Genomic DNA, 25,469 nt, shown 5'->3' with positions numbered 1-25,469 from the left:
TTTGCAGGGAAATAGGACAACCACAGTGCATGTTCCTGGAGTGGGTTAGGGTGTGACAACAGAATTAGTTGACAAGAGAAGTGAGTTTTAAAAATCTACTGTCCACTACTGTAGTCTCACATGGAGTAGTTTAGAAGCAGCTTTGCTAAAGGTTCTGAATTTGTAAGCAATAACGGTAAACAATGGAGTCTTGTTTCAGACTCAGTGGTCTGATCCTAAAACACTCTTCCACATCAAGGTAGACTGTTATTAGAAGTCATTGTACCCCAAATCTATTTCTAATCTGAGGAACGTTCACATTTCTGTCACATTTTTGTCTGTAAAAGAGAGCAAAGTTGTCGTGGGATTTAGATTTAACCTATGTGTAATCAATATATAATTTAAAAATGGAACAAAAAGAGTGAAATCTTGAAAAACATCAAAGGATTACCAACAATTAGGCTGAAAAGAAATAATGTTGATACATACGATTAGGGTTTCTACCTAGTTTAGGAAAGCTGGGTAATTGAAAGGGTTTGCTCAAGGTTTTGACTGTTAGTGAGGATTAAAAACCCTTTAAATTGAAATTAAATATTGATTTGGCTCAATCGTAATTGCTAAGTTCCCTACCTACTTCAGTTTGACTTTATAGAGTTTATGATCACCACCTCTGTCTCAAATTTCCTTCTAATGAAGTGAGAGCGATAATTTATGTCATGTGTCTTTAAGGTTACTCCTAGCTGTGCGATCACATATATTTCAAGCACAGGTATATGATTCTGTGTGATTCATAAATAGAAATATTAAAATTTGGATATCCTGTTGTTAATATGCCACTTCTGCACATTATTTATTACATTATTTCTACTCCCCTCCTATCAACACACACTAGAATGGATGCATCTAGAAGATGAGGGACTTTAACCATCCTGTTCAACTGCTAAATCACCAGTGCCCAGAATAGTAGCTGGGCATAAAAAATACTCCATAAATATTTCTTGAATAAATTAATAAGTAGCCGGCAGTTAGAGCACATATAAATCAGATTGTACTGCTGTTGGCAGTGATTGAAATCCAGGAAATAAAAAACAAATACGAGGTGTATGTGTGTGTGTGTCCAGAGCAAGCAGAGGAAGGGATGAAAGGAAGCAAGTGCCAATCATATCGAATTACCCCAAATTTAATTCTGATAGGGTCCATTTATGTCATCCTTCCCAAATTCTACCCTCATGGTTTCTTTTTTTTTTTTTTTTTTTTTGCCGTACACAGGCCTCTCACTGTTGTAGCCTCTCCCGTTGCGGAGCACAGGCTCCGGACACCCAAGCTCAGCGGCCATGGCTCACGGGCCCAGCCGCTCCACGGCATGTGGGATCTTCCTGGACTGGGGCACGAACCCGTGTCCCTGCAGCGGCGGGCGGACTCTCAACCACTGTGCCACCAGGGAAGCCCTCTTTTTTTTTTTTTTTTTTTTATTGTAACAATAGATTTTTTTTTTAACTTTTGTAGTTATATTTTGTTTTGTTTTTGTTGTGTTTCGATCAGAAGAAAAATCCACGGAGCTTTCCTTCCATGTTTAATGTTCCATCAGGTTGTCATCCTACAGATTGTCATAAAAATATGACTTGACCTGATGTTATCTACAACTATCTGGAACATATTTTCTCCAGTATTTGAATTTAAGCTTACCATAGATGTAAGACATCACCTCCGATTCAATGATTTGTAACTGATATCTAGTCATAAAAGAAAAACATCTATGTCATGAGTAATGTTTACCCGCATCTAAGGCACTCCAAGTTTTTTGGGAATCCAACTAAATTAGAAGAGCTATCAGTGATATCTTTGGTTTAGAAATTATCTACTCCTGTATTATCTTTTAAATTATACAAAAGAATTTCAAACAATTCATGAGTTTATAAAGCAAAACATTGCATTTCTAAATACACGTATTCAAAACATTTTTATTTTTAAATTTCTTTTGCCTTTATTATTTACATAATGAGACTCTACTGTAGTCAAGGCATTGTTCTGTTACTCGTTTTTTGTCACTTAACAATATGGCGTAACGACTTTCCTTGTCAGTACAGAAGTCTATCTCATTCTTGCTAACTATTGCACCAGACTCCACGGACCCACTGGTACAGGGTTTGTGCCTTTTAAGCATCAGTAGATAACACCAAGCTGTCCTCTGAAATTAATTCCAGTAGTCTATTTTCCAACTAAGATTATGAAAGTCTCTAAGATGGCTCTCTATGATCCTTACATCCTGATATTCACACACTTCTGTAACTCTCTCCCCTTGAGTAGCGGCCCAACCTATTGACTCACTTTTAACAAATAGAATATTTCAGTGATGGACTGTTATAATAGATTATGGCTTCCATCACTCTCGCTCTCTCTCTCTTTCTCTCCCTTTTGTGCTGGGGGAATCAAGATGTCATATTGCCCTTTGGAAAGACCCATGTGCCCTGGCAAGGAACGAGACCCTCAGTCAAATAATTCACAATGAACTGAAGAACCTTAACTGTGTGAGAGCTTAGAACTGGATCCTTCAGTTCACCTGAGACTTGCTGAGTCTTGAGATGAATGCAGCCCCAGCCAAAAGTTTACAACCTGCTGAGAGACCCTGAGCCAGAAACAATTGGTCAAGCACCTCCCAGATCCCTCACCACAGAAACTATGAAGTAATGAACATTTGTTGTTTAAAATTGATGTTGTAGAGAGATATGTTACATAGTAAGCTTTCGTTATAACACCTTGCTGTCCCTTGATTTTCATTCATTTAGTTTTCTGCTAATCTAATGGAAACACTAGTGATGGGGACATTTATAATTGTGTGTACAAGTATGTGTGTGTAAATTCCTCCTTCAAGTCCTTTGCTCATTTTTCTATTGATCTGTTTGTCTTTTCTTGTTGATCTGTAGAATTTCTAATGTATTTAAGTGATTAATGCTTTGTTTTTCATAGCTGGTGCATATATTTTCTTTCTACCCTTTTAACAATATATAATTTACAATTCACGTGCAGTCAACCATACAGATTATTCCCCTTGTCACTTCTAGGTTTGTATTATAATTAGAAAATCAATGTTAATACTTTCCTGCATTTTCTTCTAAAAGCTTTAGGATCTGTTCTTCATCTAGCTCTTGAATCCATCTGTAGAAAGTTATATTTTAATGAGGTATGGAGAGGGCTAAATGAAATTTCCCAACTGGATAACCAGTTGTCAAAGTATCAGTGTGAAGTATTTTATTGTTTACCTCCTACTTCATATGTCAAATTTTGGATAAGTTGAATCCTCATAAAAACAAACTTTTCTGAACGTTATATTCTGTACCGTGAATTTTATTATTACTTCCTGCAATAACCAAGCTGTCTAAATTGCTGTAATTCTATAATATGTTTTGATATTTGGTAGGACTAGTCTCTAGTTGGTCTTCCTTTCAAATATTATCTTAACATTTTGTGCATAATTTTCCATTAAATTTAAAATCTTCATAGATTTAAATTTTCAGATTACCCTTGATACGAAGAATAATTTGGAGAGAGTTTACCTATTTCAAATACTGAATCCTTCTTACCAGGGACATAAGGTAACTTTCCCCTTTCTTCAGGGTATGCTTTATGACCTTCAGTAAATTTCTATAGTTTTTTAATTAGGTTTTATAAGTTTCTTACCACACCTAATCATAAGTATTTAATGAGTTTCGTGGCTATTCTAAATGGGACCCATTTTTCGATTACGTTTTAAATTGGTCATTGCTAGTGTATAAGAAACCTATTGATTTTTCAATATTGATTTTTTATCTGGCTACTTTCCTGGACTCTTACTAGTTCTGGTAGCTTTCGCATTGATTCTTGTTGAGTTTTTTTTTTTTTTTTTTTTTTTTGGTAAACAGTTTGTTTCAGATAGATGATAGAAAGAAAGAAAGATAGATAGATAGATATAGATAGATAGACAGATTATGTGTGTATGTATATACACATACAGACATATATTCTTTTCCTTTCATTTGATTGCATGGTCTATTTTATCTCCGAAAAGTATCAATATTAGCATAATAACTGGGATTCTTTTCTTATTTCTGACTTACTGAAGATTCTCTTTTGTATCAGTTTTCTTGGTGCTATTGTAACAGTTGCCCATAGACTTTGTGACTTAAACATTAATGCATTATTTTACAGTTCTGGAGGTCCCGAATGAGTCTTGCAGGACTATAATCAAGATGTCGGCAGAGCTGGCTCCTTCTGGAGGCCCCAAGGGAGGATCTGCCTGTTGCCTCCACCAGTCCCTGGAGCCTGACTGCATTCCATGGTTCAAGGCTCCTCTTCATGTCACTTAAACATCTTGTTTCCATCATCACATTGCCTTCTCCTCTCTCTAACCTCCTGTCACCCACATAACCCAGGATCATCTTCCCATTTCAAGGACCTTAGCTTAATTACATCTGCAGGGTCACTTTTTCCATGTAACGTAACATATTCTCAGGTTGCAGGAATTAGGACCTTTTTTGGAGAGAGGTATATTATTCAACCTCTCACACTTACTAATAAAATATTTCACTATTGTTTATGTTGTTTTCTTAAGGTTTCTGGTAGATTTTTAAAGCCAAGTTTTAAAAGTTTATTTTTATAACTAGCTTACTAAGAGGGTTTTTTTTTCTGAGTCAATAACAAATATTATAATGAATCAAATGATTTAATCATCCATATTGAGATGTTTATTCACTTTTCTCCTTTAATTTGTTAATGGACTAATTATATTAATGCACATGTCTCATAATCTAAAATACTTCTCTGTTCTCAGCACATATCTTTTGAGCATAATGTATTAATAGTCTGCTAATACATTCCTGAAATTAACTTGGTACCAGTTTATTTATGATTTTTGTACCTGTGTTCATGAATTTTCTTTTATGTTCTATTTTCGTTCACTTTTGATATCAGAGTTATATTACATCAATAGAATGCTTTGCGAAAGACCCTAATCAAAAAGCATATGTTACAAGGAATTATTTCTTCTTTAGAGGTGAAGTTAGCTTCACCTATAAAACATCCTGACCCTTTTTTTGCCTTGTCATGATAGATAAGCTTTCAATACTTTTCCCACGTACTATTAACATTTTCTACCATTCCTTAGGTGAACTTTGGTAATTTCTCTCACTAGAAAATGTCTTTTTTTTAGGTGCTTAATTTTTAATATAAACTATATTTAAATGGGCACTATATTAAGAATGCCACTTATTTTCTCATTCCTGCTGTTATTTGTTAGTATTTTTATTGGTGAAAGTTACCCAAGTTTGTTCATTTTATAATTTTAAAGAGTTTATTTTTAGTTTTATTGATCACTTCTTTCTGTTCTTCATTTATTAGTTTCCAGTTTTACCTCTATTAATTCCTTTTATTTTCCCTAGCTTTGCTTTGTTTCCCCCACTCCTCTCTCCAGCTTTTTTTGCTACTCTTAATACCTTTAGCATCAAAATAGTTATTAATATCTGTTTAGACTGTGTCTTTATTTCACAATTTATTTAGAAGAACACTTTTGAGGTTTCACTTACAGAGAAATTTCAAGCTTCTGATTTTATTGCATTATATTCAGGGAATATGGACTGTATTATTTTTGCTTTAGGAATTAACTGGAATTTCCCTTAAGGCATAATTCTTGACCTATTTTTATATGTCCTATTTGTTCTTGAAAAGACCATGTGTTCCCTATCTCTTCAGTGCCAAGTTCCTTTCTTTCTTTCATCATATCTATTATATCATGCATATTAATTGCATGCCTAAATTCCAACATTAAACCTAAAACATCTTTTAAAAGAAAAAAGCCCTCATATTGAATAAAAATGCACATTGTCTGTAAGAAATGTTGAATTAAAAGGAAGTGGGAAAGATATGCCAGAGGAGAGAGTAAATCCTGACTCCTTAGAGTGAAATATACAGTATTAATACCATAGAATTAAGTTTAAAAAATAATAAATGGGATTTAAAAGATTTTACTGAGAAAAAATATATTTTACAACAAAGATATAAATCTTAAAAATATCTGTGCACCTGGTAGTACATCATTTTAAACACATGTCAAAATGTTGTTAATATAAAGGAATTAGGAGAATTAGGAGACCTTAACACATTTTTCTTATTTCTTGGAAAAGCAAAAGGTCAATAAACTATAAAAAGATATATTTGGGGCTTCCCAGGTGGCACAGTGGTTAAGAATCCACCTGCCAATGCAGGTAACACAGGTTCAAGCCCTGGTCTGGGAAGATCCCACATGCCATGGAGCAACTGAGCCCGTGCTCCACAACTACTGAGCCTGCACTCTAGAGCCTGTGAGCCGCACCTACTGAGCCCACGTGCCACAACTACCGGAGCCCATGCAACTAGAGCCCATGCTCCGCAACAAGAGAAGCCACCGCAATGAGAAGCCCGCACACCCAACAAAGAGTAGCCCCTGCTTGTCGCAACTAGAGAAAGCCCACATGCAGCAACAAAGACCCAATGCAGCCAAAATAAATACATTAATTAATTAATTAATTAAATTTAATTTTTTTAAAAAGGTGTATTTGGTAAACTTCAACACTTTTTCAAAACAAACAAACACAGCTAGGAAGAGAAGGAAATTTCGTCAAGATGATAAGTGCCATGTAAAATAAAAAATATAGCTAACATCATACTTAGTGTTGAGAACAAATGAATCCCTAAGATTGCGAACAAGGTACTTTTACTTTTATTTTTTTAAAGGAACATCTATATATTTATTTTTTGGCTGCGTTGGGTCCTCATTGCTGTGTGGGCTTTCTCCAGTTGTGGTGAGTAGGGGCTACTCTTCATTGCGGTGCACGGGCTTCTCATTGCTGTGGCTTCCCTTGTTGCAGAGCACGGGCTCTAGGCACGCAGGCTCCAGTAGCTGTGGCACGTGGGCTCAGTAGTTGTGGCTTGTGGGCTCTAGAGTGCAGGCTCAGCAGTTGTGGTGCACGGGCTCAGTTGCTCTGCGACATGTGAGATCTTCCCGGACCAGGGCTCGAACCCGTGTCCCCTGCATGGGCAGGCGGATTCTTAACCACTGTGCCACTAGGGAAGCCCCAAGGATATTTACTCTTACTACTTTTATTCAGTAGTGTATTAAAGGTCCTATTCAGTTCAATAAGTCAAGCCAAACAAATAAAATCACAGAGTTTGAAGGAAGAAAGCCGTAAAGGAACTTAAAGAATGGTAAGGCTTCTCTACATCATTCAAGCTTAAAATGATGGCGCCCATAGATATTTATGGTGATGAGATTGTTCTGTATCCTGGTTGTGATGGCAGTTATTAAGAATCTACGCATGTAATAAAATGGAATAAAACTATACACACACATTCCCGGTTTTGATATTGTACTGTGTTTACACGACCATTACGGGAAACTTGATAATTGGGACCTCTCTGTGTTATCTTTTCAACTTCCTGTAAATCCACGATTATTTCAAAATTTAAGAGGTGAAGAAATGAAAAAGAAACCTAAGCCTACCTGTGCTTAGCAGAATAGACCTTAACCAGTTTTATGACAACCTATTACCCACATTCTGTATCACTGCTGCATGTATGACTAAGATTCAACTGAGGCGCTGCAGAAACATCTCCCTTGTTTAACTGCTAATGAAGATATATCAATATGTGTGGCTAAATGAAACGTCTATTGCCTATTTTCTCGATGCCTTCCTAAAAAAGTAAAATGGAGAAAGAGAGGAAGAAACAACTTGGGAATGAGAAATAATATAAAGAAAGCAGAAAATATAAACAGCACAACTTGACACTAGAAGGACGACGTAAGGATTAGTCAACGTTTTGTGTATGTTTTCTATTAAATTAGTTTTATTAGGTTACAAATTTCATGAATCTTCAGGAGAGCATTACACTAAAGAGGAGTATGAAATGGCATCTAAACATTCTATTGTCCCTTTTAAGTATTGTAAATCCTGATACTTTATGGACTTTCATGTCATTGGAAACTGTAACCACGTTAAAAAACACGGGTAATTTATCTATTGGCGCAGCTCAGATCTCTGTCCGTTTTATCCTTCTTTACCTATTTAAGCTAAATTTTAAATTATTTCCCTTACCCTCTGCCCCTTCCCCATCAAACAAACATAGACTTCAACTTCTTAGCCCTTTTTGAGTCAACGGAGTCAAAACTAAGAGTAATTAAAAGGTTTAAAAAAATAAGTATTTTTAGAGACTATTTGTGAAACCACAGAAATCCCCAGAAGAGAGGAAATTACCAATAAGAAATTTCTCCCAATCTCAGGTTGACTACACGCAGCTTTGAAGTGGCCTGAATTCTCTGGCCTCTTTCTTAAGTGGAGTTGGTCCCTTGAACACATATGAAGAGAAAGACCTTTTAAGAAAATCTAAAATCTTATTAAAAGTGCCTGAGGATGTATTTTGATATTCACAGAGAAAGTCACTATTTAATTCCTTATTTAAAATTCTCTTCCTTGATTTCTTTTTTCACTTGTAAGAAAGATGGCACCAGGGTGTAAGTTCAGGTCAGCTGATCCAGAGATACAGCCTGTCACTTAGAAGCGTGACCGTACAAGTTGACTCCAGGCACTTCATCTCAGGGACTGTGTTCTAAAAAGATTCTCAAAAAGATTAAGGAACGACATGAAAGGCAAATAATCTCCTCTGCCACCCAAATGTCCCTCTTCCAATAATGGCACCACCAGCAACCTAGTTATCCTAGACAAAAATCTGGTTTTTCAATCACCGAGTTCTGTTGGTTCTACTTCTGACATACCCTTCAATATGCTTCTTCTCCCAGAACTGTTTCCACTGTCAGTACTCTTCCTGAAAATACATGCTCTCCACACCCTCTGTTCACTACCTCATCCCAATCCAGTCTTCACTGCGGCCAGGCTAACCCTTCTGAAGCGTGTACATTATCCTTCCACTGGCAAAGGTTCACTTTTGCCAAAAATACAAAGACCAAACTCTTTCGTATGCCTTTTGCAATTTATTTTCCTAAAGATGGAATGAAGTTAAGCTTCCCGCTGAAATTTCACATAAGGAGAAAAAAATAAGGGCTCTGTAATTTCCTATCATTTTAACCTCTATTAAAGCCACTGACATCATGAGGTGGTATATTCATAACTATGTGGATAAACACACTCCAGGAAGTCCAGAAAACAAAGGAACAGATCATACTGTCCTATGTGAGTTGAAAATATAAACTAACTCCTCTTCCAAACATCATTAGAAGTCAGATCCTCCACACTTGACACACACATTTCTTTCATTGCAATGACTACACTACCCAAACCTCAGAACAGTAACATCTCTGAGTTGTATGCCGACAGAAACCATTTTCACTTGACGAGAAGAAATCCTCCCAAATTCTCAAGCTTCATCCAGTGTTTAGTTTTTGCAAGCTGTATGTTTATTACAGTCAGAAATTATACAAAGTTATGAAATTGGGAATAAGTTGATGCCACATCGTCTATATGTTCCTCTTTAAGTAACTGGAATTCAACAAGTAGAATATTTATTTCTATCTATGCAATCACCAAAACAAAAGAAAGAAAACTATGTTTAAATTTCTACAGCACAGATTTTTTGCTACTATGCCAACTCTAAACATGCTTCCAGGATTCGAGTATAAAGGACCCTGCTTTGTGAGTAACTCTAGAGATGGAAGAATTCGTTTAGGATACTTGCTACTGATATCTAGGTGGGAACTCCCCATCTAATAATTCAATTTTTTCCCATTCAAAGACAGCAGTGTCCACCAATACATACCTTACTTCCAAAGCACACGGCATCCCATTTTCAAGGGCTAAGATGAGTTAAGTCTTTCAAATATTTGATTAGGAGACAGAGGAAACCGTTTTTCCCTTGGTCAGTAAACAAACGCAGAGAGAACAGCTTTCCAGTGTGTTGAAGATTCTCTGGCAGATCATTAATCCCAGAAAAATCTCTCCAAACTTACTGATGCGTGGATTCCATTTTCAAATTTCTCATTAGTTCCTCTTTATGGATTAAATGCTGATGTTCACGAATGAATGCACACAGCTTCAGCTGATGGATGTAATTGGGTTGTAATGGATTTTAGCTGCTGTTTCTTCTGATCTAGCCAATTTGAAATGCAGTATCAATGTATTCTCCCCATCTCTCAGTAGGGAATGAGAAATTGAAACCTACAAGATGAAATGTATCAACTTTCATAAAGTCAGCTTCAACCATCATAAAACTGTTAAACTTCTCATTATCATTCTATCGCAGTTATTTCTCAAACTCTAGTCTGGCAGTCAAAATATTAAAGTGTATTTGGAATAAGTAGAGTTGATCCTCCAATGTTCTGTGTGTCTTCAACATTGATTTTGGTGCTGTAAATATCACCAAGTGAAAATGACATTAACACAGCAAAATTTAACACCAGAAACATAAAATGACAAGAAAAGATTTAAAGGTTGCAAAACCTTCTGCAATTTTATATTTAAAAACAGGATTTGCAGCTACACTAGGTTCAATAACAAAGATTACATGTTTCCAATCCTCAAAAGTTGCTACTGAGCTGTTCTTTTGGTGTTGGATTCCTGTGTCTCTTAGCACTGGAACATCTAGTGACGAATGGAAGACACAGATCAGCGAGGACCCAAGTTGTTAGCCGTCTCAGTCTCTTCATTTCCTACATTGCTCTATGTGTGTATGTTTTTCACGTCCCAACCAGTATTTTCATGTAGTTATATATTCATGAGCTCTGTAACAGTGGGGTCAGAATTCAGTTGAGCTCAAATAGACTGAACTTTCCTGTTATCACTAATAGTGTAAAATGGAAGCTAGAGTGAAACAGCTATTTTATTAAGAATTGTCAGTGAAGAGTATTATGGGAAAACAATCCTCTATTCCTCTCTTAAATCCTCCTTTTAAATTAATGCAGAAATTCAAGTTTCTCATACAATTCTAAAGTTTACTTAAATAATGCAAATCACACTGTAAAACATGACTAGACATTTACACACCACTTCTATTTTATTCTACAGAGACAACTTATCGCTGGTAAAACTAGAGGACTAGATGGAGAGAAAGGGAAGACATATTACCTAGTTCTTATCTGTTGTGTCTCTGGATTTAAACAACATTTTCTTTGTACTGTGCATCTTAGAAAACTATAAAAATGCAACTATTCTTCAGGCTCATGAAACTTAGGCAGATAAAGTGACATAGCTGGGAGGAAATAGAAGCCATTAATGTCTTATTTGCTTTTCATAAATAATACTAATTAGCACATACATTTCACTTAGCATCTTCAAAACACTTGACAAACATTAAGTAATTAATTACTTAAAGAGAAGACCAGGATGAGCTTACTTGGAATCTCCCCAAGGACACTCAATACTTCTTGGTTCAAACAGGTTTTGAAATAACAAGAATAACCTTTCTTGTGGTATCTGACTGCCAGTTCGAGCCCAGAAAGTACCTGAGTGCGTGACAATTAGATGGTTTTAAAAAGGTCAGTTGGATTTTGTGTAACCTCTAAAATGAGAGGTTAAATTTTTTCTGATCTCTCTCTCTCTCTCTCTCTCTCTCTCCCTTTCCCCCCTTAAACACACACACACACACACACACACACACACACACACACTGGCTTAATCTGCCAAATTAAAATCCTCCCTCCTACTCAAAAGGCCATATCCAGAACCAAATTTATGACTATGATGTTAACATCCAACCAAACCTACATAGGAAGGCATCAGTTTAAAGGAAAAATAACTGGATTCATTCCTGTAACTTAATAATAAAATCGGTCATTATTATCTATCAAGACTATCTCTTCCTTTTCTCCCCATAGGAGAAAAATAAACTCAGACCAGTAATTTGCTTTTCTGCAAAGGAGGAGCCTTCCTATTGACAAAAAGTAGAATTTAACCTCTTGATCATTCATTGTTTTTATTTGCACCTGAGTTAAAGGTTTAAAATGGAATCATCTTCCTTACTGAGAAGAACCTCACTTCAAACATGATAAAAGTTCTGAGAAAAAATGATATATGAATTTTCATAGCCATTCCATAAACTTTCTGTTGCTAAACGGGCTTAGTGTCATATAAGCTCCACTAGGTGACTCACTGAAACGGTAGAACAATCTCCTTTTATCAACAAAAAACTCTCAAAGAGAAGAGAGTACAGTAGGTCTATGATGCACGTAACAAGTATTCTTTAGTCCCATCGTAATTCAAACAAGGTTTGGAAATGCCTTTGCAGGCAGTATGTGTACAACTAAAAAATCCAATTCAATGCTAAATATTCACCACTTATATTTTATTAAAAATAATATTAGCTAGCCTGACCACCTATCCCATTATTTACACCTAGCGAAACTGGTTTTAACTGCTTCTGAAAATCAGCTTCCCCGCTCAGAAGATGAAGGTGTGCTATAACCAGGTTAAAATAATTAAAAGAAAAATGTGCCCAGTGCATTGAGAACAATTCCAAAGAGAGGATTTCAAAAACAAAACAATAATATAGATATACTGATATTTGCTTATATTTTGGTAATTGTATTAAAAAGGGATCTAAATTATTTGGGGAGGTTTTATAATAGACTTACTGTAATGATGCTTTCTTTCAAAAAGTCATATACTTTTACCTCTCAAGCTGATAATCTAGTTTGTATGTCTTTTCCATCCTACATGATTCCCAGTTTTACCTCTGAGATATCAAGACTTGTTTCACACAACTGGCTCCATATACAAGGTCAGTGCCATGTAAAGGATCACTTACCTTAAATCTCATCACTGTAATGCCTGAGCCATTTAGATGAGGTGAGGAGAGAATCAACACCTTTCATCTGGAGCTTTAAAAACAAACCTGGTTTATTAAGTTCATTACGTTGAAAATGGAACTCAATTGTATTAGATTTTTCCATATTTAAAAATAGATCTGGGATGGTTTGTTTGGGGTTCCAGGAGGCTTTCTGCACACTTTAAAAGTAGCAATGCAGGGCTTCCCTGGTGGCGCAGTGGTTGGGAGTCCGCCTGCTGATGTGGGGGACACGGGTTCGTGCCCCAGTCTGGAAAGATCCCACATGCCGCGGAGCGGCTGGGCCCGTGAGCCATGGCCGCTGAACCTGTGCGTCTGGAGCCTGTGCTCCGCAATGGGAGAGGCTACAACAGTGAGACGCCCGCGTACCACAAAAAAAAAAAAAAAAAAAAAAAAAAGCTTGGCATCAATACTTAATTGTACAGCAAGGACATTGCACTAAACTCTTTTCATGTTCCTTAGCACTGAACCACATTTCATCTGTCCAGATTATGCAAAATTAATTTTTGAGATAGTGGTGAGATATTGTTTCCTTCAGTTAAGAAGAATGATTCAAAGGAATAGAACTGATCTTTTCCTATATTTACAGAGTAAAAATGTAAGGAGAATCCAGAGGGATAGCAGAATCCCTCACGCTACTTCTTACTGCCTTTCTGTTTGATTTGTGGACAATCTCTAAGTTTTTCTGGTGAGGAAAAAAAAACTTTTACAGGAAGGAATGAAAAGAATCTCTCTCAGTGTTCAAGAAACTTCTCAAAGTAATACAGCACCCACAGTGAGAACACCCTTTGGTAACTGCATTGGACAATTCAGTTGCTCACATCATGTTTGCAACCACCTATGTAGGTGTGCCCAATAAATATATTATACATTTTATTAGCATTTGACCAAGTCCGACCTCTCACACCCTTTCCAATGAATGCCACCATTCTCAAGCTGTTTCCCTTTCTCTCTCTTACACATACACTCACAAACTCACACACACTCACACAACACAATTATTCTTCATATTCAGCTGCCACTATTATTCCCCGATCTACATAGATAGATAAATAGATAGATAGGTAGATAGATAGATAGATAGGTAGATAGATAGATAGATATTATGATTAGAGCAGAAAGGATAACTTACAAGCAAAAGTGCTTGGTCATTATTATTTTTATTGTATCTTATTAGTTTGTCTACTTTACTCTTGACCTCTTAAGATACAACTGCCTTTATTCCAGACTGCCAGTTAGTACGGAAATTCAGAGGACGAGATTGGAGAATTTTGATCTAAATCCTTTATTTAGAATTGGAGAATGCCAATGGACAATGAAAAGATCCGCTCTCATGGAGTTTATCTTCTAGTGAGAGAAGACAGAATATTGACTAAATAAAATAAATAAGGTAAATATTCTATGTTAGAATCTAAATGTTAAGGAAAGTAGAACAAGCAAAGGGGATTGGCAGTGCCAAGGGCTGCCTCATGAGAAAATGACAGTGAGCAATCTTGAAGGAAGCCAAAGCGGGAGCTATTGGATATTTGCGGGGAGAGAATTGTGGGCGGTGTGTCTGCCATGCTCAGTTATGCATGCTTGGTACACAACCTGAGCCCAACACGATATTTCTGAGGCAGAAAAGGCAGCAAGTGCGAAGTGCTGGGGTGAGAGCATGCCTCACAAGTTCATGAGAAAGGACCATCACTGTAGCTGGAGCAGAGAGAGCAAAGAGGGTAACAGAGGGGCATGAGATGAGAGAAGGAATCGGGGCCCAAATGAATCTGAGTTTCCCTTTTATAATCCATCCCGATTGGTTTTATGTGAGGACCTCATAGGTGGAAGGCACGTGTGGGAATAAAGCTTATCCAGAGGGAATCTTGATGATGGCTCTGACTCATGGTCATCACCGGCTTCCTACTGGTGCATTAATGACTCCAGCAGATCAAAAGGCAACAGAATGACGTGAAAGGAGCACACGGTCATGTATCAGATAAACTGTTTTGAATTTGACTCCATCACTTTCTAGATGCAGAACTACAGGTTAATTTCTTAACTTGGTGTCAACTCAACTCAGCAAACAAATTGCTCTTACCAGAAAATCTAACATAGCAGGACCCCGGCTCCCACAAAAAAGGAAGTATTTGAAGATTTACGCCTCAAGCAAGCAGTTTATAGTCTAAATGAGGAGTTGGCAAACTTCTTCCACAAAGGATCAAATAGTAACTATTTTAGACTTCGTGAGCCATTTGGTCTCTGTTGGAGCTACCCAACTCAGCCACAGTAGCACAAAAGCAGCCAAAGACAATATGAAATGAATGGGCATTGCTGTCTTCCAATAAAACTTAATACACAAAAACAGGCAGTGGCCAGATTTTGCCCATACTCAATGTTTTTCCATCTACAGCATCATTACCTAATACAGCAGCCAATAGCCATATGCAGCTCTTTAACTCATGGCATGTGACTAGTTGACTAAGGAACTACATTTGAAATTTTATTATAATTTTAATTAATTTTAGTTTTAATAGTCACATGGCACTAAGGGTTACTGTATTGAACAGCACTGGTCTTAAGGTAAAGATAGGCCTAGGAGAATATGAAGACTATGTTAAAAATGACAGACGGGGCTTCCCTGGTGGCGCAGTGGTTGAGAGTCCGCCTGCCGATGCCGGGGACATGGGTTCGTGCCCCGGTCCGGGAAGATCCCACATGCCGCGGAGCGGCTGGGCCGGTGAGCCATGGCCGCTGAGCCTGCGCGTCCGGAGCCTGTGCTCCGCAACGGGAGAGGCCACAACAGTGAGGCCCACGTACAGAAAAAAAAAAAAAAAAAAAATGACAGACGTCATATTGGTACAAGGAAGAAGTAAGTAGTACTGACTGGGCGTTTAATTGAAGGCTCCATATACTAAGTGGCATTTGAAATGGGTCTTGAGAAATGAGTAGACTTTTTTGGTAGGCTTTCTAACCTTGCTTGCAAAACGAAAATAGAAGTACCCAGAGGGAATCTTGAAGTGTTTTATACTTAGAGACACTTGCTAGGCATTCTACTGTTTTCCAAGATTACTGAGGTACAATGGGAAAAGTTCAGGCTTTAGCAGTGGGAAGGACAGATTTAAAACTTATCTTACTTATCACATGAGTTTAGATAAGCCCCCTTATCATTCTAAGCAGTGGTTTTCTCATCTTTAAGATGGAAAAGGTACTATTGACTCTAAGAGTCAAATGACCTGAGGTCATTTGTCAGATTGAATTATAGTACCTAAGATAATGCTAAGAACTTGGGATTCGATTACTGAGTTATTTTAATTATTATTTAAGTTATTTAATTATTATTGTGTCACAAATATAACTTCAATCAATTCTCACAACTCTGTGTGATTAAGGAAGGGTAGGCATTATAATCTTCATTTTTTTTTTGTAGGAGAGTTCTTTGTGTATGACATGTATCTTGCCCAAGACCAGTAGCTCATAAATGGTAGAATCAAGTTCAGAAGGCTCAGAACTCCTCATACATATTCCAGTGCTTTTCCCACTACCTGTTATTAACTCCCTTGTTAAGACAAACTAGTGAAATATTTGGAATACCAGGTCTAGACTGAATCTGCTATCTCAGTGGGTTTTAAGATATATTCAGGCTGATGGTTTCATCCAACTAGTCACTCATATTTACTCGTCAGATTTCCTGTTTTGACATGAACTCTGTGCAGACTTCATTTATTATTTAAATAACTTTATAAGATATATCTCCATCTGTATAATCGTTCATCAGTGCCACAGTCTAGAGCAATGAATCTTGACATTCAGAAGCATTATGTAAAACAAACCAAACATGCTAATACCTAGGGCTTTATATCTTAAGCCTTCCTTGACATGGGTTTGTTTTATGTCCCGTCTATTCTATGTTCATCTTTAATTTATGTTTAAACAGCTTATGTTTAATTTATGTTTCAAAGTGAAGCCACAAATCGCCTAAAATTTAAGGAATTTCATTCCATGCCATCTCTAACCCCACCTTGTGTCTTAACACTCATAAACACAGGCACTGAGCAACACAATGATCTGTCATATTTCCAAACAAAAACGTAATAAGATGCCATAGGTAACTGTAAGCATGTGTCTTCTTTCCTTACATCAAAAAAGAACGTAGATTAATAACGATAAGCACTGTAGAAAGCACCTGTGTTGAAAAGCAGGGAATTTTTGGTTTTGACTTCTTCTGTCCCTTCATTGTACCCATTTTTAAATCTCCTTTGTCAGATAGGATTTTCCAGCTCCACCTTATCCTTGTGCATCCCTCTGGGTGTGTATGAAAGGAAACTAGCTGGTAGTCTCTGAAGTATTTACCTATGTCCTACTAAAATGATGATGTTTCCAGCAAAGGGAATGCTGCCTACCTTAAGGGTCAAACCAATCGTATGATCCTTCTCTTTCCATACCTGACACCAGAACTTCTCCATTTTCTTTCTTGTAACCAGATAATGTATACCTATATGTTCCTGCATCTGTCTGATGTTAGCTTGCTATCTTTTTATGAGATTTGAGGTTGGGACCCAACCCACCACGCCACTACAGGGAAGTAGTCACCTAACAAGGGGAAGAAGTAAACAAAGAAGGATGTCAATTTCTTGGTTCCATCATAGTTCCTTTCACTCTTTCTTTGAACTAGATATCTTTCATCTTTTATGTGTTCCCAAATCAACCTAAACCTATAATGAGCTTTCCCACATTCCAAATTATTATAACATTGTTATTAGAAAAAGTGTATATAACGCTACACTTTTTTTCTAGTCAATTCAAAGAGAATTTTAGAAGTGAGAGCAGGAAAGGAGCATTGAAGCAGTTGAGAAATTTTACTTATTTATGTGTTTGCTTATTTTATTCAACTCCTTCTTTATTACAAAAGGCCAGACTGAGGTCCAGAGAGGTGAAATTTCTTACCAAAATTTTGACGTTAATTAATAGCAGAACTGTGTTCAGCATCCATGTCTTAAAATTTGTATTGCAACTTATTCTATTACATATACTGCTCCTTTTATATATAGACATCTCCATGAATATGCCATTGCTTTGTCTGTTTGTTTTTCATTTTTAATGAGAAACATAACAGTCTAGGGTCTTTTGTAAAAAATTCTCTTCCTATAAGCAAGCTATATGTTTTAAGAAGTTAAACACATAGACTTCATAAATTTCACGGTGTTGTGATATAGCAGAATGTTTATTGTTACCTTGGGGATTTCCGTACAGTCCCCTTCCCATATACTTTCCTACCTTTTTCACAAATTCAAATTTGTCAACTGTTCCTAGTCGAACTCCAAAAAGATTCCCCGAAGAATCCAACCTTCATTGATCTCCCCTTGTACTCAGTCCTACATGTGTTAGCCCTAGATAAGCCCTCATATTGCATTGATCGATACTGTGGCTCCCAACCAGACCATATTTAACATCCACCTAGAGGTGGAATGAGTTCATGACACATAGCTTCCTGTGCTGCCATGTTAGGCATAATTCCTTCTCAATTAATCTGAAGGGCTGAATTCGTACTTCGATGACTTTAAAGAGTGGCTATGACTTCCCAAATGACTGTGAAATCTGGCTTGCACCTGAGTTATTAAGGATGCGCCTCAAAGTCTAGTCTAAGTTTGAACGCTATTACTCCACTAGTATTCTTATCCCTGAAAGACCTTGCTACATTTAGCTGAGCCAACAGTCTTTGCAAACATTGATGTTTCATTCATCTCGTTGTTTAGAAAGATTTGTTTCCCTCTTAATGGCTGAGAATAAAACTTTAAAGGAAAACATCTCCACGGGAAGCCTAGCATTGTTAAGGAATGGATAATCTGTGGCTGCCAGAAAACATTACTCGATTATCAGTTTGAATTTCCTTTTGCTCCTTAGTTTCATCCTGGTAAGTATTTCTTTTATTCCCTTCGACCACCCCAGACTGTTTTTCTCCCTCCTGGCTGTCTCTATAGCTTTCAAATATTTAGCAAGCTTCAGATTTTGATTGATCCCCACCTGTTTTTCTCCTCATCAAGTGCTAACTTCTATCCTCAGTGGACTCCTGTCTGTTGTTCTTTGAGATTAAAAATCAATGAATATTACGAAAGCTGAAGAATTCTTTAACAAGTCCCTTTGTCCCTCCTTTCACCTTCTCACAAAAATTTTTTTTCGTTTTATCACTTCCCTTTCAAAAGTACCATATACCTTAATTAAATTATTACAATTCTTTTGAGGATTATGAATAAATCTTCATTTGTTTTCTTTATTAGCATTCGATCTGCTTTTGTTAATTGTGTAAATGTTCCCCGTAGGCAGAATAACTCAAATGAGCAATAAAACTCAAATGAAGCAGAGCTTTTTGTTAAGGAGAGTCAATTTGATTAACGTCACAGTCAATATGATGAATGGCAGCATTTTGGAACAAGTTGGCCAGTAACTTGAAACTGACAATATAATGTGTGTGTCATTAGGACTAAATAAATTCAACAATGTATCATAGCGTTGATCTGGAATGCTCCTTGATTTGGGATAAAATAATGATTCTGTGCATTTCCATAATATTCATTCTTAGATTCAATGCTTTATAAATAGACTTTATCATCTTGATGCTCAAATGACATGGAAACAAGTGAACTTCATCAGTGCCAAAGGAGTAAAATGGTCATTCAGGGATCTAGATTCAGTGCTTGGAGTGATGGAAATCGATTTCCCCTGTATGGCTAACATGATGTAGTTAATAAGGAAGGATTTATAGCAAATATAAATAAATGTTCATGGGAAACACTTAAAATGCAAACCAAGAAATTGCAAACTTCCAACTATAGACTTTCTCTGTGTCAACCAAATGCTCGCCAATATTCAACAGTGGATAAACATCTGATTAACAAATTTTCTTGTGAAAAAGGAGAAATAGAAGAAAATGTACCTAAGGATTGGATTAAGAGTGCTATAAGAATAAACTTTCTTCAAGGATTCTAAATCTCAATAACGCATCCCTTATATCTTCCATAACCTAAGGCTCCAGAGATTATGAAAGCAGAAAATAAAGAATAGTTTTTGGTTTTGTTCAGTGTTATTTTGTGGTGGTTGTTGTTTTTGTGCGTGTGTTGATTTTTTTAAGCAAAGTTAGGACACAATTTTGTTTCCTGGGAAAGAGAAGGTAATTTATAAGACTAAAACCCCATCAAGTGAAACTTCAATAAAAGGGAGAGAGACAGAGACGAGAGCTTGTTGTGAATCACTTATTTATCTGATACAAAAAGGAAGTCCCTATAACCAAGAAACAGAAGCAGTAATAAATCCGTTCTATATGAAAGAAAAAATTAATTTAAAGATATATATTTAGACTCTACATGTGAAATCGAACTATATCTTTGCCAGTTTTTCTGCAAATGAACAAACTGATCCTTAAAATTAAAAAAAGTTCATGTAAATTGGCATCAAATAACTATGAACCGATAGCTATTCTTCATCCAAACTCTCTTGGTTTTATCAATAATTAAGATATCCAGATTTCTCCATTACCATGTTAATTTTACTACATTCTCTTTCTCACCTCTAGGACTTACTGTTAGACTCTTTGAAGAAACGATCATGTATTTCTATTTTGATATATTGCCATATGTAAACAAAACATAGACAATTTACTTTTTTTTTTTTTTTTTTTTTTTTTTGGTACGCGGGCCTCTCACTGTCGTGGCCTCTCCCGTTGCGGAGCACAGGCTCCAGACGCGCAGGCTCAGCAGCCATGGCTCACGGGCCCAGCCGCTCCACGGCACGTGGGATCTTCCTGGACCGGGGCACGAACCCGTGTCCCCTGCATCGGCAGGTGGACTCTCAACCACTGCGCCACCAGGGAAGCCCGACAATTTACTTTTGAAGAGACCTAGAGACCTTCTTTTTCTTCAAAAAGAAGAAATTCTGCTGTAGACTAGGAAATTGGTTCCAGACTATACATTCTTGGAGGTAAATGGAGCTTTTAGTACAAAGATAAATTATATACAAATGCAGAACAAGGATCTTCTGGGAAAAGAGAAGTTTAAAAGTACTTTGGGGAAAAAAAAAAAAAGAGTGAAACAACCTAAATCAAAATCTCCTAACAGTCTTTCTTCTAATCACAGTTTTCCTCAACAGTTACTTTATTTCCCCTCTATTTCTTCAACGGAGTAAAAACACAAATGCTAAAGGTTTAGTGAAACAAATGAATGAATATAACAAATCAGAAAGACTCATACAGAGAACAACCTAGTGGTTACCAGAGGGTAGAGAGTTGGGGGAGGGGCAAAATAAGGAAAGGAATTAAGAGATACAAACCACTAGGTATAAAATAAATAAGATACACAGATGTAATGTATATGTATGTAATGCACAGGGAATATAATCAATATTTTATAACTTTAAATGGAGAACAATCCATAAAAATATTGAATCACTATGTTGTACAACTGAAACTGATATAATATATATATATTTTTTTTTTGGCTGAATTGGGTCTTCGTTGCTGCGTGCGGGCTTTCTCTAGTTGCGGCAAGTGGGCTTCTCACCGCGGTGGCTTCTCTTGTTGCGGAGCATGGGCTCTAGGCTCACGGGCTCAGTAGTTGTGGCACACAGGCTTAGTTGCTCTGTGGCATGTGGGATCTTCCCGGACCAGGGCTCGAACCCGTGTCCCCTGCATTGGCAGGCAGATTCTTAACCACTACGCCATCAGGGAAGCCTGATATAATATTTTAAATCAACTATACTTCAATTAAAAATTTGGAAAAAATTCTTTTAAGAAAAACGTGAAGCTGATCAAGAAAGAAAAACAATGCACGTTGAACAGTAGACAAAAGAAGTGGCCAAACTTGAAATGCACAGACAAGGCTCTAGGCAAATTAGAAATGATTACCAAGTTAAATTAAAAAAGGAAACAGTAAAACTGTGATTAGAAACAGTTCAACATTGAGATGCCTATATTCTAAGGTAACCGCATTTCTTTATATCTTGTTCTAAATTACATCAAGTAAGAAGACAATAGATACAGTCAATATAATTTTATGTTATCTTTTTAAATGTTGTCTTTTCTTTTAAATCTACTTGTTTTATACATTTTTCCAAAGTATAAGATACCTGTGTGATTTTCTTTAATCTAAAAACGCATGAAGAACTTCCCTGGTGGTGCAGTGGTTAAGAATCCACCTGCCAGTGCAGGGGACGCGGGTTCGAGCCCTGGTCCAGGAAGATCCCACATGCCGAGGAGCAACTAAGCCCGTGTGCCACAACTACTGAGCCTGCGCTCTAGAGCCCGCGAGCCACAACTACTGAAGCCCGCGTGCCAAGAGCCCGTGCTCCGCAACAAAAGAAGCCACCACAATGAGAAGCCTGAGTACGGCAACAAAAAGTACCCCCCGTTCACCGCAACTAGAGAAAGCCCACGCGCAGCAATGAAGACCCAACACAGCCAAAAATTAAATAAATATTTTTTTAAAAAATGAAAATACAGAAGTGTATGCCCTCTTTTAATTTACTTCACACTATACATGGAAGGCATGAATCATCTGATGATGAAAACCAAGACATTGTTTACCTGGTAGCATTGCATCTTTATTTCACCCAAAGTAACCAGGACAGAAATAAAGGCTGTGATTTAAGTGTTTTGGGATTGAGCGAGCGTCTTTGTAGAAGTTAACGTGGCAGACTCCATCGGGGCTTTTTCTGCACTATGTCAACATTTTCATGTTTCTTGAATGAACTTGGGGTGTTATCACTTTTTCCCAATGCACACATTTAATACCATATTTGTACAGAGCACTCAGGATTCTTAAGAAACAAAAAGTGAGCTACCCCTGGAAAGCGAGGGAGAAGAGACTATTTGCCCTGCCTTCTGTTTCTTTCATCATATCCCTCTCCTTTGGCAATGGCCTTTATCCTCCATGCTCACATCAGTGAAGAGACCAAGGCCAATTCCAACTCTTTGGTTCCTCCATCCTCCTTCTGGGTCCTGTCCTTTTGCTTTGAACCTCCACCCCAAAGAAGGCTTCCAGGCCAGTGACCTTTCCTTTCTTTCTTTTTCAGAAGCTTCTTGTTGTCAGCATACTTGCTCATTTCTTTAGTCCAAGTGTGCCCCTTACAAAAATATCTACTGCCCCTGACCTTTGAAAAGGGCAAAAGGGGGTTTTAGCTAGCGCTAACAGGGAGAGGATGAAAGCCTTGACAGTCTCCACGGAACTCAAGGATACTAAAATTTCTCAAGGTGCAGCCCCCTTCTCTCCGTTTGCCAAATCTTTGTGCTTTTTGAGCAACTGGAGTGAGTAAATCTGAAGCAAAGATAAGGAAGGAAAATAGTTCTCAAAGGGTAAATTGTAGCTTCTAGAGGGGGAAGGAAAACTTGTCATCTTTCAACCCAACTTTCCTTGGCAGAAGCAGCCTTTAAGAATTCCCTTTAAATGAGTTCTCGACTTCTGGCAGGCTTCTGGCTATGCAGCTCCCTTTGTTCAGGAATGATGTTTTAAACTTCCCAGTTTAGCCTCACAGCACAGTTTTCAGGAAAGTTTTTTTATTTTCTATATGTTCTTACTTCTTATCCCTAAGACAAGTTTTTCTGCCAAATAAAACATCAATTTCCAAAGAATTGAATTACCTCTAATATTGTATTTATGGCTTTCTTGATGCCTAAACTATTTATCACACACACACACACCACACACATGCACAAAGAAGTCATATACCAATTAGAGTATGTTTCACTGCACTTTTCAAGTTCATGCATGACTTTGGGTGCGATATTTAATTAGCAGCAATACAGCAAAAGACGACTGACTTTTAGAAACTAGAAACCCACATACAGGCAGAGTCTCCTTCCCCTCTCATCATCTTTTGTGTGTGTGTTTTTAATGAAATACCCCCGGGTTTCAGTGATCCTACAGATGTTTGACACAATACCCGTTCATTAGAAATGCTGTATATTTATCGCATCTCGAAGATGGACTTTTCAGCTCTTTCTTTCAGCCACATGTCTCAGATTAATATGCATTGTGAGAGGACTTATTTGACAGGTACAGAAGGGTTGAGTGGCAAGGAGAGAACATTATGAATCTCACTAGAACTAGGAAAAAGAGGTAGAGTGACTGCACCAAGTCATTGTCAATAGTTCAGTTTGAATGAGTACAGGTGCTATTATCTCACAAGCACATAAAAGGAGAGAGAGGAGAGATAAGAGAGCTGCATTTTCCACCTGTTGGCACATCGATGGGTTTATTCTAATCCGCATCTCTCTCTATGCCCTTCATGAGAGCTTATTCATTTAGCTCCAGTGGGCCCACTGAACGTGGGTATTTTAAATGACTGTTAATGAGACAGCAATTCTCTCATTTTCAGGTTCATAACGACCCCAAGCCACAAAATATCATAGATATCCCATTTCTTTTTTTTAATTAATTTTCATTGGATTATAGCTGATTTACAGTGTTGTGTTAGTTTCAGGTGTACAGCAGGGTGAATCAGTTATGCATATACATGTATCCACTCTTTTAGATTCTTTTCCCATATAGGCCATCACAGAGTATTGAGTAGAGTTCCCTGTGCTATATAGTAGGTCCTTATTACTTATATGTTTTCTATATATAGTAGTGTGCATGTGTCAATCCCAATCTCCCAATTTAACCCTCCCCCTGCTTTCCCCCTTGGTAACCTTAAGTTGGTTTTCTACACCTGTGACTCTATTTCTGTTTTGAAAATAAGTTCATTTGTACCCATTTTTTAGATTTCACATATAAGCCATGTCACATGATATCTGTCTCTCTCTGACTTACTTCACTCAGTATGACAATCTCTAGGTCTATCCATGTGGCTGCAAATGGCATTATTTCGTTCTTTTTAAGGCTGAGTCATATTCTGTTGTACATATGATGCCCTTTTTATTCATATTGGACAGGTGGCAAACCACTTTTCCTTTGGGTCTGTGTTGTCCTTCTCACTTGATAGCTCCACCTGCCCCTGCTGAAGGCCTTCCTGGGTCACAGCATCATCACCATGTAGAGCAAAGGGTTTTAGAGGCTTCCAGCCAATCACCTCATGTGTGCTGTCATCCTCTGACCCCTTCTACCTGTAGACTCTGTGAAGGAGAGATCTCCTGAGTCCACTCCCCCACTCACACCACCTTCCCACCGCTGCTTCTTCGGGTATCTTCACTGTGCCCCGCTGTGTTCAGAAACCTTAGAGGAACGGTTGAGACAATACTGTAGGAGAGCCTTGGTCATCTACAGCCACCCAACACACTTACAAAATTTTATTTTCCTCCAAAACATTTTGCCATTGGTGCTTGCCAAAGAGAGGTGCTATTTTTTGGTTTGTTTTTTTGAAAATGTCAAGGTAACAGAAAAGTTTATTGGGACAGGAAATGTGCTACCTTTGGTCCTAGGAGAGGAGGAACATCGGCCACCTGCTATATATACTAGATCTATACCTTTATGATGAATTTGCTTTGATTTTAAAAGGTTGATGGAACTGAGAGCAGGCCACCCCAAAATGTGTCATATTGATTATTTTAAAGTTACTTAAGAAACAGCCAGTGCAAAGAGGACACTCTGACCCTCTCTTGTCCTCTTGAAGGCAGGAAATAAATCTCCCATGTGAAAGGTACCCTCCGCATACCAGGAGGTAGAAATATATCCTTATCACTACAGACAGGGAATTCAGGGCTTAGAAGGCTGTATGAACAAACCTTGTTACTT

This window comes from Globicephala melas, chromosome 21 (genome assembly GCF_963455315.2).
Source record: "Globicephala melas chromosome 21, mGloMel1.2, whole genome shotgun sequence".
In the NCBI taxonomy this organism is placed as follows: Eukaryota; Metazoa; Chordata; class Mammalia; order Artiodactyla; family Delphinidae; genus Globicephala; species Globicephala melas.
The sequence above is the reverse complement of the archived record's forward strand: the minus strand, read 5'-3'. Positions refer to the sequence as shown.